This window comes from Mastomys coucha, unplaced genomic scaffold (assembly GCF_008632895.1).
Source record: "Mastomys coucha isolate ucsf_1 unplaced genomic scaffold, UCSF_Mcou_1 pScaffold22, whole genome shotgun sequence".
NCBI classification, from domain to species: domain Eukaryota; kingdom Metazoa; phylum Chordata; class Mammalia; order Rodentia; family Muridae; genus Mastomys; species Mastomys coucha.
In genome coordinates, this window is record NW_022196905.1 from 141,041,600 (window position 1) to 141,047,994 (window position 6,395).

General features: G+C 46.7%; 1 non-coding gene across 1 annotated transcript; it reads left to right on the forward strand.

Annotated features, from left to right (window-relative positions):
* The first annotated feature begins 5,909 nt into the window (after positions 1-5,909).
* On the forward strand, positions 5,910-6,016 carry LOC116071555. Its single transcript, XR_004110965.1, has one exon. It is a non-coding gene; the product is annotated as a U6 spliceosomal RNA (small nuclear RNA).
* The last annotated feature ends 379 nt before the right edge of the window (positions 6,017-6,395 follow it).

A 6,395-nucleotide genomic window follows, 5' to 3' on the forward strand; every position in this document is an offset into this window, starting at 1 on the left:
ATCCGCCTGCCTCTGCCTCCCAAGTGCTGGGATTAAAGGCGTGCGCCACCACCGCCCGGCTATTATTACTTTTTTATGAGACCATTATCATCCACAGCCCCAGGATTAATAAAAACAGAGAGTGATAAAGGGACACTTGAAGGAAGCTGACACTATCTACTGGATCATAAGAGGAATTAAAATTCCTGTTGGAATAACCAATTCTACCTGCCTCACAAGCTCAGAAAGCAAACCCAGAGGAAGGGCACATGAGGGGCCGTAGACATGAGGCCCACTTCTGGATTTCAAGGAGTTACCCACAAGCCGTAACCTCATTCAAACAAACGTGGGAGGAGAGGGAAGAGGGGATCTTCTGAGGGGGTTATGCCCTCACCCCCACCAACCTCCCTTTCATTCACTGTAGACACGCACAAGGCCTGGTGTCATGGCCATGACACTGCCAGCAGCTGGACCCCTCCAGCTGGTTCTCTCTGCACTTGAGCCAGTTACCTCCTGTCCTGCCCTTAAAGGAGCCAATAGGATGCTCTGATGCATAACAAGCCACACCAAAACAACTGCCAGGTGTTTCGCCCTGCCTTTGGAATCCTAAGGCCCTCCTTAAATGTCTTGACAATGGCTCCTTTACAATCTGTTTTCTCCAGCCCTGCAAACGTATGATCACAGAGAGCATGGGCCGCTGTCAAGGAGCCTGAGACATGAAGTGTCTATAAGATGAGAGGAAAGAGAAGAGGAATACAGTACCCAGGCGGGTTGTGCCTTACCCACCCTGACCTTCTCTCCTGTCTGCACATAGCAGAGCCGAGAGTGGTGACCAAAAGGCACTTGCAGCTGAAGAGCTGTGGGCCGGTGGAGGGGCTATGAACTGAGAAGGTGGCCAAGCATCTATGCCTCACCTAATGTACATCACTGAGAGGCCTCCATCAAACACAGTCAGGGCAGATGGAAGTAGGGAAGAGCCTCTGTCCCCTTGCTTTCTAGGAGTGGCCACCTCACCCCAATTTTCCCTGTGATTCTGACAGGATGTGGGCCCTCTTTGAGCTCAGCTGTTCCTGTACTCCCTACCTGATGTTATCCAAAGGAAATGGGAGGCGCAGCCCCAGCAGGGGGCACTCACATCAAGGATAACATCAACAGAGACCTGAGTCTTGGCCCAGAGATAGATGGAAGGCAGCCCTTGGCTGGGAAGTGTGCCTTGTGTTTTTACAGAGAGAAGCAGAGCAGCTGGGCACCCTCCGCACAGGATGCCTACACCTCTGTGACCCAGCCCTGAGAAAGAGACAAACAAACAACTTGAAGGACAGGACTCTGGGCTATGGTTGATCACAGGATGTGGAGAAAGCAGACAGGGCGACAGAGACTGACAAGGTCCCCATAGGGCCAGGCATGGGATGCCACAGAGCTTAGAAGCCCAGAAGCAGATGAACAAATGGGTACCACATTCTGCATTCAGGGCTACAGCAAGGTCAAGCTTCCCTAAGTCCATTTAATCACTAAGGGCTTCCCCCTGGTTTTTAAGGTGCCGTAGAAGCCATCTCCCTTTTCCAGGGTAAGTGTTCAGCATTTCAGGCTTATCTTTGCTCCTCTGTGGACAAACACAGGGAGGAGGGGATGAGAAATCACAGAGATAACTTCCAAGACAGGATGCACTGTCAGCCTAGATGCCAGCTCCCCAAGATCAGAGTCCCTGGGGAAGGTGGCTGTGACTCACACTGGCCTCCCTGTGCCTTCTGACTAGTTTTTCTGCTTACAGTCTGGTCCTGCCAGTGCCCCAGTTTTATTTCCTGGCCTTCTCACAGTGGAGACTTGAGGTGCTTAGTAACTGTCAGCAACACAGGGAAAGGGGTCCAACCAACCCAGATACTCCAGCTTCCCACGAGGTCTGGCTCTTGTGTGGGGGAAGGCTGAAGCAGAGCCAATTGGCTGGCTGTCAGTGCATAATCCAAACATGGACAAGGCCCCTTGGCCAGCAATAAACTCAGCTCTGTGAAAACAGACCCTGGAGCCAGGGATACAACCCTTGCCTCAGTAATGATTAACCAGCAGCCAGGGGGGCCTGGAGGTCAGGGTGATCATGAGAAAGCTCCCCTAAACCTATCTGAAGTAGGGGTAGCCTGGGGGCCTGGAGGAAGCCAGCCGGCAGCACTACTAACCAGGGCTTCCCACCTCCACTGAGAGCACACTTCTCAACCGCCCAGTAGTCCCTCTCACCCCTGTCATGGGAACAGGAGCCCTGACATCACAGACTTGAAAGAATAGGCCCTTGTAAAGAAAGTCCAAGGTGAGCACTTGGGTCTTCCTGGGAGGCTGCATTTCCCCAAACCCAAGACTGATAAGGCTTTCCAAGTAGAAGAGGCTTAGTGCTTATCTTTATTGCCTGGCTTGTCCTACGGCACAGAGGGCCTTTCTGTTCCAGTGAAAGTAGGAACAGACGTTTTCAGGAGACTTAGCACTCCCATGCTGCTGCTCCGTCCTCCCCCTTCCTCTTCTTCCCCCTCCCCCTCCTCCTCTTCCCTCCTCCTTCTTCCTCCCTCTTCCTCCCTCTTCCTCCTCCCCTTCCCCTTCTCTTAATTAATTACAAAACATTTTAATTAAAACAGGATCTTCCCATGTAGACCAAGCTAGTCTCAAACTGGCAATTCACCTGCCTCAGCCTCCTGAGCGTTGGAAAAATTTCCCCCTTTAGGATGTTCATGCCTTTTTTTTTTCTTTTTAAAGATTTATTTATTATATGTGAGTACAATGTCACTGTCTTCAGACACACCAGAAGAGGGCATCAGATCCCATTACAGATGGTTGTGAGCCACCATGTGGTTGCTGGGAATTGAACTCAGGACCTCTGGAAGAGCAGTCAGTGCTCTTAACCGCTAAGCCATCTCTCCAGCCCAGGATGCTCATGTCTTAATTTGGAAATTCTTTTGAAATTCCTGAATTCAAGAAGAACTCTGCCTCAGTTTACGTCCAGCCTCACGAAATTCTTCCATTGGGGCAGCAAGGCCAAGGCAGAGAATTTAAAAATAATAATAACTCAAAATTCCTATAGCACTCAGGAGGCTAAAGCAGAAGGATCCTGAGTTTGAGACTGCCTTGAGCTGTATAGCAAGACCCTGCCTCAAAAACAAAAACAAACAAAACAAAACAAACAAACAAAAAACCCCAAAAGGCTAAAGAAATGGCTAAGCAATTAAAAGCACTTCTAGCTTTTCCAGAGGGCCAGATTTTGGTTCTAGGAACCCAAACCAGGCAGCTTAACAACCACTTGTAACTCTGACTCCAAGGGTGCAGTACCCTCTTCTGGCCTCCACAGACACTACACTTATGTGCACAGACACAAACACATACACATACAAATATGCATGCAGGCACTCACACAGACACACAATTAAAATAAAAATGTTAAAAACAAAACCATTATTAAATGAAGTCTCTTTTAAAGATGAAGACCAATGGAGTTCCCTGAACCCCTAGGTAGCAGCAAAGTCATAAGGAGGAGATCATAAACGTGGCTGTCAACCGGATGAAACTGGCTATCTGCTCACCCTGGGCATGATTGACAGCTTCCTCTCTTGTTAGGAGGAGCATGCCTTATGTTAGGAGGCAAAGGCAAGCCTGTACATGACACTGATGCATGATCCCATCATACATACACAACATTTAAAATAATAAAAATGAAATTTTAAGGGGCTGGAGAGATGGCTCAGTGGCTAAGAGCACCAACTGCTCTTCTGAAGGTCCTGAGTTCAAATCCCAGCAACCACATGGTGGCTCACAACCATCTGTAATGAGATCTGACACCCTCTTCTGTTGCATCTGAAGACAGCTACAGTGTACTTATTTATAATAATAAATAAACTTTAAAGAAAATAAAAATAAATAAAAATAGAATCTTAACACAATAAAACATCTCTTAGACATGAAAGAGAGGGGAACCACTGGAGAAACATTTTAAGTGGGGACTGAGGAATCAGGGAAAAGAGAGGTTAGAGGTGGGTTAGTCAAAACTAAGCATATATGAAGAAACCCTAGAGAAATCTATTAGTTCATAAGCAAATTAAAAGTATTTAGTGTATTTTTGCCAAGCATGGTAGTGCATGCCTTTAATTCCAGTATTTGGGAGGCAAAGGCAGGAAGATCTCTGAGTTCAAGGCTAGACTGCTCTACTGAGCAAGTTCCAGGATAGTCAGGGTTACACATATGTATTGAAAAAAGACATGTACATATATAATATATACATAAATACACAAATATATACTTATATTTTTTTAAGTTTGAACAGACATGAGCAACACTGTTTCTAGAAGACATGGGTTTTTTTTTTTGTTTTGTTTTTTGGGTTTTTTTTTATTTAACTCTTTTTTTTTTAAGGATTTATTTTATTTCATTTTTATGTGTATGAGTACACTGTAGCTGTACAGATGACTGTGTTCCATCATGTGTGTGGCTGCTGTTGATCTCAGGACCTCTGCGGGCCCCGCTCGCTTGGGTGGTTGTGAGCCACCATGTGGTTGCTGGGATCCGGACTCAGGACCTTCGGAAGAGCAGTCAGTGCTCTTACCCGCTGAGCCATCTCGCCAGCCCCAAGACATGGGTTGTTAAATGAACATCTCTGTGTCCAGTATAGGATACCTCCTTATAAGTTATTGATCAGGGAGGCCACAGAAGCATCCAAAACAACACGGACATTGGCAACGCTCTTACTTGCCCACCATAAGTAGATAGGAAGACCCTATTGCTGAAGACACCATTCAGTTTGGATGCAGGACATACAGAAATCAGCCGCAACTCCCCAGGACACTCTGACAGCTGTCTTACACAGTGCCAGAGGTGGTAGGCAGGCTACCAGAGGACAAAAGATATTGGTGGTCTCACCCAACACTGGGTCCTGCATGCTACAATACCATCTACCTGGTAAGATGTGCCCAGTGGTTCAACAGAGGTATGACCTCTGTGGGGTAAGCAACCAATTTCTGATTGGCTATGAGGCATGCTCCCTAGGAGGGATTTCAAGCTTGGTACTGTAAAGCTGACCTAAAGTCCATGACTGGGGAGATCATAGGCCGTAATGGGGAACCTACTGGTTTTGTCTTGCTACATGGCCATGCTGGCGAACTGCGTTCTCAGTCTTTAGGTTAATATTCAGAGATGTGTGTTGCTATCAACTTTGGTCAGGGAAATTTCCTTTGATCATGGGTAACAGCTAACACAGAGACTTAGATCTGGCCAAAGTGCTGAGTCTGAGTCTGTGAGGCCTCAGCTGTGAGTGGGCCATTTATATCAATCCCCACTCCCTCATCCCCCATCCAAGGCTCAGGGAACACCACAGAAGAGGGGGTTGGAAGAGGATGGGGAGGATATCTGTGAATGACTTCTCGATGTTACATGGGTGTTATGTACATCCGTCACCTGCACCAGATCAAACCAGCTGTCGAAATCCCAGCACCAGTGGGGAGGGACCCTAAGGTCTCATTCTTGTGGGAGGAGCTATTGATTGATGGTTGCTGAGGGAGGGAGAACCGAGAAGTTATTAATAACAAAAACATGAGGTTGGGAGGGAAGAGGGGTGGGGAGGCCTAGGTGGGAGCCAGAGGCACCCACACATCTCTGAGTGGTAGACAGATAGAATCAAAATGCGCAGTGTGAATGTGTGAAATCCTCAAAGCATAAATTAAGATGTTATTCAATAAAATTCCACCTAGAGTAAGGCATTTCTACTTCTAATAACTGGCTATCAGTTAAGTCACAGATGTGCAGCACAATAGTAATCTACTCTACATTTTATAGATAGTGTGCATATATACTAGTCGATGTGTAGAATGATTCATATTTGCGAGGTACACTGTGACATTTGCAATATATGCTGTGTGGCAGTCAGAGGAGGGTAACTGGTATGTCTTGACAAGAAAAAGAATCAAGTGCTTGCTTTGGCAGCACGTATGCTAAAGTTGGAACGATACAGAGAAGATTAGCACGGCCCCTGCACAAGGATGACACGCAAATTCGTGAAGCATTCCATATTTTTATATTAGATAAAGTTGCCTTGTCTAGTTTCCTGCTGCCCTTAAAAGAAGGGCCCTTTTTGGACTAGCCAGAACTCTGCCTTGGAAAAGTGTTTGGGGTTCTTCCCAGTAGATAGGTCTTCCCTGCTTGTCCTATTCTAGGGAGTAAGCTTGAGGCAGAGGGCAAGGGAGGGGTGGTGTTTAACAAGTCAGTGTCTGTGGTATAGTGCTTTATCAAGTCTGTCTAATGCATTCCTGAAGTATATTGATTGTTAAGGGCCTCAGAGCTCCATTAATCTTGATCATTCCTTCCCTCTCTCCCCATATTCCCCCCCTCTGGTTGTGTTTTAATTACTTTCTCATCTTTATTCCCCTCAACCCCAGAGACACTGCCATATATAC